We start from the raw sequence: 11,107 nt of genomic DNA on the forward strand, positions 1-11,107 counted from the left end.
GACTTCTTTCAGCTAGTCTTCAGTTAGCTATTCAGGTTGATTTGTCTATTTTTTTGTTGTAATTTCAGTTCGTCCCTGGGAGGTGGTGAGTGTAACAGCCACGTACTCAGCAGTTATCTTGCATCTCTAAAACTTTAAATTACTCCTCAAGACTCTTTACATTGTGACTTCAGGAATGGATGGAAGTGACTTACAGAACAGAAGAATCATTTAGGGCCCGGAAGACCTCAATTATGTTTGAAGAGTTCTTTAATTGATCTGTTATAGACATTGTAATAAACAATTGTTATATAACTAGAAACTTTAAAACCCAGACCAGAGATTCTTGCTGTAAGGCCTTTAAAACAATTTGGAAGAAAGCATTAAAAGGGTGTTTATAGACTAAATAGCGATTTATGCAAAATCATAGAGAAAATTTCAAAATCAGGTATGGATGCTTAATATTTATTTTTCTTCCATACTTTCTGGGAGTTATTTTGCATTTAGATATTGTAGGAAATGCTGACAGGAGAAATTTAACATCTTCGAAGGCTGTAGTGGTATTTTGGAGGACAGATCTCTATATATGTTTATTGAGTTTCCAGAGCCTTGGATATTTTGTGACAGATCCCCATGGTTTCTACTTATAGAAATATCATTTGAAAAGAGGCACCATTCATTATAACTTGATTTATGGTAGGAACACAATGTCTTACATCTTGTTTCTTCCTCCCTCCCCCCTTATCCCTATTAATAAGTGACAGAAAACAATTTTAAAGGAATAAAAGGGGAGTATTCTAGGCAAATATTACTAATAATTCTAGCATGATTGCCATAATGAAGAAAAAAAAGCACAGAAGGATGCCATGTAAATAAGTTAACCTTCCATTTAATGTGTAAATACTACATTATTTGTGTCCAATGACAAAATCTGGGTTGAGCATTTTAGCTTGAAATATAATTGTGTCTGATTTAAAGAAAGCAAAAAAAAAAAAGTTACTTTCATCCTTTATTTCTGAATAGAAACTAAGGAATTTTTATTTTGTAAATGAAGCTGCTTTAGAAGTTCCCTCATTGTGTCAGCTTTCAAAGAAAGTCAGCTTACCTCCTCTTTGACATGGTTTTCTTGTTGGGAATGCTAACCATTCCCAACAAGAAAACCATTTTAGCCTTTTCTTGGCACATTGCTACCCCTCCCTTGTTGTTTTCATTCACTTAACAACTGTAGGTAGGGGGTAAAACTTTAGTCAATGCTTGCAATTATTTTCTGATTTCTAATATGTAAGGAGCCCTGATTTCTAGATATAGAAGCCAATTTGAAAAGATTTTAAGGAATTTCTTTGGCAGTAATCATGTTAAGCAGTTATTGCAAGTGTAACATAATATTTTAATCGTTAGAAAGTATTTAAGATATCTGTGCAACCACAATAGTTTGTATCTGCTTTCTAACTACAAAATTCTAAAAAACAAGTCCATATTGGATTAGTCATTCAGAAATATATAACTACATATGTTTCCTCCTTTCTTGCTTATAAATTTAACTGAATAACTTAGTCAAAATAAATTTCGATGACTGTTTTCCTTCATAAAAATTGTTTAGAAAGTTGCCATTACATTGGTAAAATAGTGGTCTCAATAACAAAATGATTTTTTATTAAATGATACAAAATATTTTTAAATGTAATTCACTCTATTAAATACTATCTGTTTTGTGATAGTGATTCTTTTATTTAATAAAAAATAAAATCTTAATTGCAAAGCTGCATCAACATGAAAGAGAAATAACATATTATTAAATTATTGGGAGTATTACTTATGCTTGCTTTCGCTCCTTTAATCAGAGTATTACTCATGCTCCTGTTTTCTCTCTTACAGTTTGAAGAAATAACACATTATTAAATTATAGGGAGTATTACTTACGCTTCTGTTTTCTCTCTCTTAATCATATTGTTGAAAATAAAGAATTACAGAAAGCATTAATGCTTTTACTTTAAACATTCCCACATTGTTGAGAATCTTCCAACTCATGCCACACTGAAGAGGAGAAGTAAAGTTGTTAGATTTCCCTGTGGATGATTCTCTTCTTTGGAGAATGTGCTCTTTACAGAAAAGAATAATTACCCTTCCTGGTTGGAGATAGACAAGTGTCCTTTAAATCCAAGGATCCCAGAGGGGGTGGGGGGGGGACACTTGAGGCCAGCCCTGAACTAGAATACATGCAAACGCCCAATCATTGCATTTTCTACCTGCCTGTCATCAAGTTGCATCAGATACCAAGTCAGAGACAGAAGTCAGTTTTGTTTTTCCCTATTAAAAATAAAAAATATCTATCAGAACCATATTGTTGATACAGCTAGCACAGTCATACCCTGTTATTAAGATTTATATTGAGAACTAGGCAGTACTTTCAAGAAAAATACATCAATTATAGAAAGATAAATAGTCTTGATACTTATATTGGGTCGGCAGCTAAGTAATTGCGGATTTTTTAAAGAAAATCAAAGACAATTTTTTCATGGAACTAAATAACTTTATTCTGTAATGTATTGCCCATTTTGATCAATGACCTTTTGCCATCTTTCAGGCAGCATCATAATCCCACGTTCAAAAAACTTCTGGTTTTTATTAGCAAAAAACTGAATCAGGTACGATTTGACATCATCATCATTATTGAAATTTTTACCATTCAAGGAGTTTTGTAAAGATCGAAACAAAAAGTAATCAGATGGTTCAAGGTCAGGACTATATGGTGGATGTGGCAAAACATCCCACCCAAGCTCCATTAATTTTTGCCGAGTGACCAAAGATGTGTGTGGCCTTGCATTGTCATGATGGAATACAACACCTTTTCGATTTGTCAATTCGGGCCGCTTTTCTTCAACTGCATTGTTTAATTTTGTTAGTTGTTCAATGTAGACATCAGAATTGACCGTTCGGTTGGGTGGTAAGAGTTCAAAGTAGACAATTCCTTTGTAATCCCACCAAACTGATAACAAAACCTTCTTTTGATGAATATCAGCTTTTGATGTTGTTTGAGTTGGTTCACCTGGCCTGCTCCACGATCTTTTCCGCTTGATATTGTTGTAAACAACCCATTTTTCATCGCCAGTTATCAGTCGTTTTAAAAATGGATCATTTTCATTACGTTTCTTTAGCAAATCGCAGCTGCTAATGCGTTGCGTTAACTGTGATTCTTTCAGTTCGTGAGGAACCCATGTATCGAGTTTTTGAACATAGCCAAGTTGTTTTAAATGATTTTCAATGCATGTATGTGATACATGAAGCTTCTCTGCAATCTCACGTGTTGTACTGTGACAGTCCGAATTGATTATTGCTTTGATTAGGGCGTCATCAACTTCAACTGGACGACCAGAGCGTTTTTCATCTTTGAGTGAAAAATCACCAGAACAAAATTTGGCAAACCAATTTTGACACTGCCATTCTTTTAAGGCTTCGTCACCATAAACAGCACATAACTTTTTATGAGCTTGCGATGCGTTTTTCCCTTTGCGGAAATAAAAAAGCAAAATATGACGAAAATGTTCCTTTTGATTTTCCATATTTCAACGAATGCCAAACGAAAACTACAAAACAGATCAAAAAACTTTTTTACTGATTAACAGCTGAATAGCCAACTATCAAATAACAAAATGTGTTTTACATTTGTACTACGTCTGCAAACCTAAAAATTCAACTGAAGCCATATATGTGTGAAACCCGCAATTACTTAGTTGCCGACCCAATATATTAAAACTGTTATGATATTGACATTTGATGTAGGGTATACCAAAGTTTCAGACAACCCCCTTCCCTCAAAATGTAGGTGAGATTTAGGTGCAGTTATAATTATTAGCCATGTGTCAAGAATCCCCACAATCAATTACATTTTGGTAGAGTCCCCATGATAGCTATATCATATAAGGCCAATTACAGTGAGAGTTATGTTGGCTCATTAACTGAACAATGCCCAAATGCTGATGAAGAATGCTAGTAAGTTGGTCATGGCAATACGGAGGGCTCATTTGTCCAAGCCTCATTCAGCCAAATTGACTTAGTTCAAAGCAGAAAATAAAGATTGCTTTATCTCTCTGCTTCCAGGTAGTTTCTGTCCTAGACTATGCCTTATCTTTGCAAAGGAAATGAACCCAGAGATAGTCCAAGGGATGAAAACTGTGTCCTAGATGTCTAATGTAAATCTAACATAGGTTACAACATGGTCAGCGTTGGCCGTTATGTGGGAGAATGAGAGACTATCTGACCATGTAGTTATTCTAAAGGAAAACTTTGCCAGAGTATTCTTAGTTGGCAGTTTTTTTTTTTGTTTTTTTTTTGTTTTTTTTTTCTTTCAGCATTTTGAATATAGCATACCACCCTCTTCTGGCCAATAAGTTTTCTGGTGAGAAATCTGCAGATTACCTTATGGAGGTTCCCTTGTAAGTTATAAGCTTCTTTCTTCTTGCAGCTTTTAAGATTCTTTGTCTTTATTTTATTTTTTTATTTTTACATAATGTGTCTTGGAGAAGATGCCTTTAGTTGAATTACTTATAATAAGTATGAGTTATGTGAACTTGGACTCTACTCCCTCCCCAGATTAAGGAAGTTCCTCTCCATGATTTCTTTAAATAAGTTTTCTGCTCCTCCCTCCCCAACTTCTTCTGGGACACCAATGATTCACAGGTTGATTTTTATTTTGTTTTTTCTTTTGATGGTATCCAACAGCTCATGTAGGCTTTCTTCTCTCTTCTAAATTCTTTTTACTTTGTTCTCCTCTGGTTTGATAATTATAAACTCCCTGTCTTCAATTAGAGACTTTTTTTTTTCTGTCATTTCTTTCTATCACATTTTTTTTTTCAACTCACTCTCTGTATATTTTACTTCCAGGCCCCCCCCCCCCCTCTCTCTCTCTCTCTCTCTCTCTCTCTCTTTCTCTCTCTCTCTCTTTTCCTTTTCATTTGTTAGTCCACTTATTTTGTCTCTGTATTATTTTCCTGATTTCATTGAATTGCCTTTCTATGTTTTCTTGTAGCCCATTGAGCTTCCTTAAAACAGCTATTTTGAATTCTTTATTGAGTGCATCACAAATCTCCATGTCCTTGGGATGGGTCTCTGGAAAATTATTTTGATTCTATGGTGTTATCAGTTTTCTTTGATTTTTCATGTTACTTAAAGTCCTGCATTGCTGTCACTTTTGAAGTAGCAGTCGCCTTCTTCAGGTTTTACTGAGATCAAGATAGAATTACCTCTTTTTAATCCTGCTTGGAATTCTGAAGCTTTATCAGACCTCCACACTGCCTTCCTTCCTCCTCTTGTCACAGAATTCTCAGACTTGCTTGCCTTCTCTCCATCTTGCAACACTCAGGTCATATGCTGACAACCTCCCTTTTGCTTTCCCACAGGTTAGAGTCTTTATCTTTCTCTGCATCTCTGTCTTCTCCTCAACTTATAAAAACACCAGGCATATTGGAAGTAAACACTACATCTGTAGTCATTTAAATGACTACATCTTAACTAATTACATATATGATGACCTTATTTCTAAATTTCCATTCTGTGTTACTGGGATTTAGGATTTTAAGTTATATGTTTTGGAGATAAATCACTTAATTCATAACATGAATGGAAGGGAAAAACAAATACAAGGAATAAAGGAGGGAAATAGAAAGAGAGAGGTAGGAGGGAAGGAAGTAAAGGAGTGTAAGTCAGACAAGCAGACAATAGTAAGGAAGAAAGGGGAAAAGAAAAGAAGAAAGGAACCATCAAAACAGATCAGAAGTTTTGTTCTTCCCCATGTGGGTTGAGATATTCCAGAAGGAGTGATTTCAGACAATAAGAACACATTTGATATTACTTGGTTAAGACATTAAAAAATGAGTCAAAATAGTAGTTCAAAAACATATTAAAATATTATACATTTCACAGAATTAATAAATTTGTGTTTATCCATTGATTACTTTTTGAATTAATGATTTATGGTTGTAATACAGAGCCCAGAGAGTATAAAAATATATTTTTAAAATGTTGGAAGAAAAATAGAACTTTAAAATGGTATGTAGATTGATAGTTATCAATCCCAAAAACTTTCTCTCTTTTTATTTTCTTTGCTTTCTCTCTTTCTCTCTGACTCTGTCTATCTCTCTCTCCTAATCTTTTTTTTCCAAAATATTTTTATTGATTTTAAAGAGAGAGTAGGAGAGTGAGGAAGGAATACAGAGAAAACATCAATGAGAGCATGAGAGAGAATTATTCATGCCTCCTGCATGCCCCTACCCACGAGGTATCGAGCCCACAACCTGGGAAATATACCCTGACCAAGAATCAAAGCAGCAACCTCACAGTGTCTAGGATGATAATGCTCTACCAACTGAGCCACACAGGCCAGGTCTTTCCTAGTATTTTTATATCCTAATCTAGGAACAAAACATAACATGTGACTCTACTCTGTAAAATTAATTTGAGGATACATATGCTGTAAGATTATAACCTGTGTCTTTTTAAAACTTATAGCTCACTTGTCTCATTGTCCACAAAGATGCAGTTTCCCCCTCTAAATAGCATAGTAAGACATATATAACAAAGTAACATAAGGATAATACAGATAACATAGTATCGGGGAGTTAAAAGAGAAGGGTATAGTTTTTGGGAGTTGTGATTGAAATTAAAAGGCTCAAAACATTTTGCAAAAATATATGGGAAATGCCACAGAATATTGATCTGGAAAAGCTTGGCAATTAAGGCAGAAATTTAAGTGTGTATGGTTTGTATAAAGTAGATTTATAGGGTATCTAGAAGGCAAGTCCCTAAGGGTCTCAAGTTTGCCTACAACTCCATAACATTATGACTTTTCCAGCCTTGCTGTCTGATATCTTAATTGTGAGACTATACATATATGAAAATAACCATGTATAAATGACAGAAGGCAGCCCCTCAGAAGTTGGATGAGGTTTTAAGAGTTCATCTTCTACGTGTAATGTCTGCCGATGAGCCTCTCTCCATGGTGATAAGGACAAGTACCGTCATCCAATAACTAAGGTTCTGTGGTTTTGGATAAAGCAGTCTACAGGAAGCTGGTGCTGGCCCAGATGTGCTGTCATGGTGCTAAAAGACTGGCTGGCTATTGGTCCAGCACCACTTGGCCCCAAGTCTGGCTGTGTGAGATAGGAATCTCAGGAATTGCTCTCTGTCCCTTCTGTCAGAACTAATCTCTTTTCTGGCATCTACTGAAACCAAGGACATTTGGTCCCTAGTTCCAGCAGCATGCCGTTTCATCTAGCATATGTCCTAGATCTCAGTCATTTGAAAATTCCTTATGTATGGACCCACAGCCTTCATATGTTCAGGAGCCCAAAATATTTAAACTATTTGAAGGTATGTCCTGCCTTTGTGCCTTACTTTCTCTGTGGTGTTCTACTCATTGGATCAGTAAAATTTTCAGTTATAAATAAGAAGGTGATTGCTCTCTGTTTTAATTTTCAACTGATTTTTGGCTTTGCTAAGCTATAATAATTTACAATAAATTGCATTCATTTAAAATATACATTTCAATGAGTTTTAACATACATAGATACTATTCATAAAACCATCATTTCAATAAATATAGTAAACATATTTATTTACCCTTTAAGTGTCCTTATGTTCTTTTGGAATTTCTATCTCCAATGCCACCTCACCAGTCTCCATCCCACATTCTCCAGTCAACACTGATCTGCTTTCTCTCACTAGAGATTAGTGTTAATTTTCTAGTGATTTATATAAATGGAATCCTATAAGTATGTTGTTTTTTGGTGGGATTTGTCTTCTTTCCCATTGCGATAAATGCTCACTTGTCTGAACTCAAATAACAGATTCAAAGACAGAAATATGGCAAAAATGAGACTTTTCATATGCTCTCAAGAGCAGGCATCCATCCCATTGTACAGGTCACCTGGGACGGCAAACACAGCCCATTCAGTCCCTCCTCCAGTTCACATTGACTGAGCACCATGGGGTCACCTTTTTCCTCATATGTGTAGGTCTCGATGTCTCCCATTGGGACATTTAAAAAAAAAATTGGGCTGAAGCCTTCTCTAGATGCCTCCATCTCCTCCTGTCTAGCGGAAGCAGGAGCTTTGGGGGTTTCCACCATGATGCTGGCCCATGTGCACATTTCTTTGTTCTTACATTCTCTTCCCTCCTCCATACATTCTGATTGTCCTGGGGAAATTCAGCAAATTCTATCAAAGCCGACCATGATGGAAATGAATCACAGAGGTCCACTTCCAACATTATTTTGAAATTCATCTATGTTGCTGCATATATCAATATTTTTTTATATTGCTGAATATTTTCCAGGTCACCTTGCGTATACCAACATTTGATGATCCTTTGATGGATTTTTGGGTAATTTCTAGTATTTGTCTATTACAATGAAAACTGTCTTGAACATTCTTCTAGAAGTCTTTGTATAGGCATATATTTTATTTTTATTTTTATTGGGTAAATCCATACAGGTAAAATGGCTAAGTTTTAAAGTTGATGTACATTTAATTTTTAAAGAAACATCTTACCTATTTTGCAAAGTGGTTGTACTATTTTATATCTACCAGCAGTGCACTGAAACCATTTGTTCAATTTCTTCAGTTTTAACTCTCCAGTGGTAATATATGATAAATCATTATGGTTTTAAGTTAGCTTTCATTTTTAAAAGGTTTTTTTTTTTTCTTTCTTAATGGGATTAGAGAAAAGTGAAACAATTCTGGAAGGGACTAAACTAAGATGAGAGAAGAAATGGTAAGATATGAATCAAATATGTAAAAAAAAAATTAGAAAACAATATATCTAATTTTAAATGATTCTATTAAATGTAAGCGGCAGTTGGAAAAGTAGACAATGTTTAAATGGAGTATAGACATTACCTCTACAAAACAGGAAAAAACTTTTAAGAGTGCATAGGGGAAAGCAGCATAAAATAGTGGTGTTTGGATAGACCAGCCACAGGGTTTCAGGACTGGCTGGAGAAATAGTGGTGTGACAATAACAAAAAGGAAAAATTTTATCATGAAGACCTCCAGCGCTTGCTTATTTGACAAGAAGGACTATGGGTATTGCTTTTTGGTTTGTTTCTTTGTACTTGTTAATGTTTTCTTTATATATATATATATATATATATATATATATATATATATATATATATATATATCTTTTATGATAAACATGTATCCTTTTCTCCCTGTGTTAGGAAAGCAAAAGATAAAAAGATTTACATTTAAATACCCCAAATCAATCTGCAACTGTTTAGTCGATACAGTATGGCAATGAGGTAGAACAAAACCTCTGGTGCGTGTCTGTCTGCCTTGGCTGGAGCTGGAACAATGCTGTTGGTTCATCTCTTGGAGGCTCCGTTTTGAATGCTTCCCACCCCCTTCTCCTTGGAGGGCCTGCCTATGTGCTTTGTGAGAGTTAACAGCCTCGTTCTTGGCATTTCAGAAAAATGAATTGTGAATTCTCAATGACTTCCTGCCTTCCAGTCTAGCCGCACTTCCCGGGGTGTAAGTGCTGAGATTTTTAACACTTTTGCATGTCATAGATTGGTAACCATACACATCTGAAGTGTTTTGAAAGCCTGTGGCTTCCTGTCTCTCGGTGCTGCAGCAAAAAGTTGGAGCTGAGCAGAAATTAAACAGAGGCAGGGCTCTCGGTGGATTTGATCTACAGAAAGAATTTGTCTGAAAATACAATAACGTTTTGACAATAAAGTTGCTAGCAGTGGCATGTTAATGTCAGCCAGAGCAGACAAGAAGGTGATGTCAATAGCACAAACCCTCAGCAAGTGCTCCAAGAGCAGCTAATGAATCCTGAAGTCCTAACTTACTTAAGCTGAAAAGCTAACTGTGAGGGCCTGTTTTCAGTGTCATAAGAGAAGCAGCGTTCAGCACAGACCACATGTCACATCAGCAGAAGAGGGAGAGGTTGCTGGGGTGTTTTTAAACTAGCAGAGACCCAGGGACTCCTGGGAGAGAAGTGTGTCTATAGAGCATGCTCGTAAAGAGTGAATCTACCCAGACACCTGGGCAATTCTTTATGAAAAACTCCAGAAGGACAATGGAGCAAGCAACGCTTTGAAAGTATATCAAGGCAAGGATTAAGCAATGTGATATACCTGCGAATTTCTGGTTATCATCTGCATCCAAAAAGTAGCTACATGGAAGAGGCGAGTGCTCTCAGAGAAGAGTGTGAGTGTAAGAAGTATATTTTGGTACCTGTTTTTGATGTTTTCATTAAGAGAGGTGGCTGTCAGGCATAAACTATTGAATATTCAAGCTCTTACCTATAATTTAAAGAAAGTAAATGTCACTTCTGTTGGCTCATGTCCCAAGTAGATCCCAAGAAAGGATCTGGGGTGTTTATCTAAGGCTTTTCTTTTGATAAACTTTGTCCATGCAGGAGTTGGGACATTCAAGTAGTAGCTAGCAAAGAGGCTACTCTACATAAGCAGGGCAAAGGGCAGGCTTAGGACCAAAAAGACCTGAGCTTTAATTTAAATTTTAAGGATACGCAAAATAATCCCATTAACACCAGAGGAATTACACCACCTGAAACATATGCAGTTGCAAATCACACAGCGCTTTGTTGCTCTCAGAAGTTCCTGATGCTGTGGGTATAGGTTTAAGGGGATCCCGGCGGTGCTGTCCTCTGAGGTCCAGCAGCTAGGCTGGTCCGGATGCAGGGGGCCAGGGTTCCTCACCCAAGAGCTTTGTCACGCCTGGATTGGGAGGTACTAGCCGTTTTTTCTGTCATCTGGTAAGAAGAGGAATGTGGAGCTGCGTTGCTTGCCAGACTGTGGCCAGGATCTATTTTTAAAGCCTGTTCCCTACTCGCAGCAGTTCAGGTGGCTGTCGATGAATGACGTCAATGCACACATGCTAATCTCCAACAGGGCGAGGGGCTACACGTGGTCATCTAGGGGGAGTCCATCACTCACACAAATGGTTATCTTGGCAAGTCACTCTGAGTCAGTAACTGAAGTTAAAATCCTTATCTCTGGGGCACACATGATTCAGGGCAGTGGGGAATGTGTCCTTAATATCACACTTTAAAGTTTCAAGGAAACATTTCAAAACCTTCCTAACGTTTTTAGACATTCTTTAAGCAT

The 11,107-nt window shown here is 36.4% G+C and overlaps 1 long non-coding RNA gene across 1 annotated transcript in view; it reads right to left on the reverse strand.

Annotated features, from left to right (window-relative positions):
• Window positions 1–10,797, reverse strand: part of LOC311626760 — a 34,714-nt gene extending 23,917 nt beyond the window's left edge. The window contains exon 1 of the long non-coding RNA XR_014795766.1: window positions 10,548–10,797. This is a non-coding gene — a long non-coding RNA (uncharacterized lncRNA). The remainder of the gene's footprint in view (window positions 1–10,547) is intronic.
• Between the last annotated feature and the right edge of the window lie 310 nt (window positions 10,798–11,107).

This window comes from Pipistrellus hanaki, assembly GCF_964339955.1.
Source record: "Pipistrellus hanaki genome assembly, chromosome: 8".
NCBI lineage: Eukaryota > Metazoa > Chordata > Mammalia > Chiroptera > Vespertilionidae > Pipistrellus > Pipistrellus hanaki.